The following is a 1,366-nucleotide window of genomic DNA, read 5'->3' as shown; positions in this document are numbered from 1 at the left end:
AGAAGTGGCTGGTGGGTTTGAACCACCAGCCGTCTGGTTAGCAGGCAAGTGTCTTAGCCACTATGCTACCATCAAAACAATGAGATACCATCTTTCCCCAGCACTAGTAGCTGAGTTCAACAAGACAGAAAATAACAAATGCTGGTGAGGATGTAGAGAGATTGGGACCCTCATACACTGGTCGTGAGACTGCAAAACGATATAACCACTGTTGAAAGCAGTATGACGATTCCTTATAAAGATAGAATTAGAAATACCATTTGATCCAGCCATTCCATTATTAGGTATATATCCTAAAGAAGTGAAAGCCAGGAGAACAGATATATGCACACCCATGTTCATCACAGCACTATTTACAATAGCCAAAAGATGGAAACAACCTAGGTGCCCATCAGGAGAAGAATGGATAACCAAATTATGGTACATACACACAATGGAATACTATGCAACCCTAAAGAATAACGTAGAATCTCCAAAGCACCACATAACATGGATTAACTTGGAGGACATTATGCTGAGTGAAGTAAGTCAATCATAGAAAGACAAATATTGTGTTAGTCTGCTATTGCTAAAAGTCAAGGAAAGGTTTACATGTGGAAGGAAACTTTCTTTCTTGGTTACCAGGGGTAGTGGGGAGGGGAGGGAACACTGCTAGATAGGTAGAGACAAGTATTTATTTGGGTGAAAGGAAGGTCAGTGTGCCAGATGTGAGTGATCAACACGGTGGCACTGAGGAAGAGGAAGACAGGGGGGTATATGGGTTACAGACAACAAAGGTGAACCCTTTTGCACATACAGCACTGTGTTGTCAGTGATGGCAAACATTGATCGATGGGTGAATAGATGTGTGCACAGACTGAAGGATTAGGTATGTCTATGCAGGGGGGAACGATTAGGTATGTCTATGCAAGGGGGAGCGTGCCCATGACCATGTATCGGGTTGGCAGACAATGTTTCTACAAGTGTATTTATGTTCTGTTAGGTATATAGTAGAGCTGCCAAGGGACAAAGTTGTAGTGACTTCTTGGCCCCAGCCAGCTACCCAGAGGGAGCGAATAGTTGGACCTGTGGGCTTGGTGCTATGGTTGCAGGGGACATCAAGCTCAGTTGGCATAACATACTACACAAAAGCATTGTTCCACATCCTACTTTGATGAGTACTGACTGGGATCTTAAAAACTTGCTGGCATGACTGGGATCTTAAAAGCTAGCAAGCTGCCATCTAGATGTAACGATGGGTCTCTCCTCGTCAAGAGCAAAGAAGAAAGCAGAAAACCAAAATTAATGGAAACAATCAGTCCCCACGACTGGTACACCATCCGATCTGCAACCTATACAAGTATGAGACCAGAAGAACTAGATGGTG

Source organism: Orycteropus afer, unplaced genomic scaffold (assembly GCF_000298275.1).
Source record: "Orycteropus afer afer isolate SDZICR_OR568_19922 unplaced genomic scaffold, OryAfe1.0 scaffold00167, whole genome shotgun sequence".
NCBI lineage: Eukaryota > Metazoa > Chordata > Mammalia > Tubulidentata > Orycteropodidae > Orycteropus > Orycteropus afer.
This window is presented reverse-complemented; position numbering follows the sequence as displayed.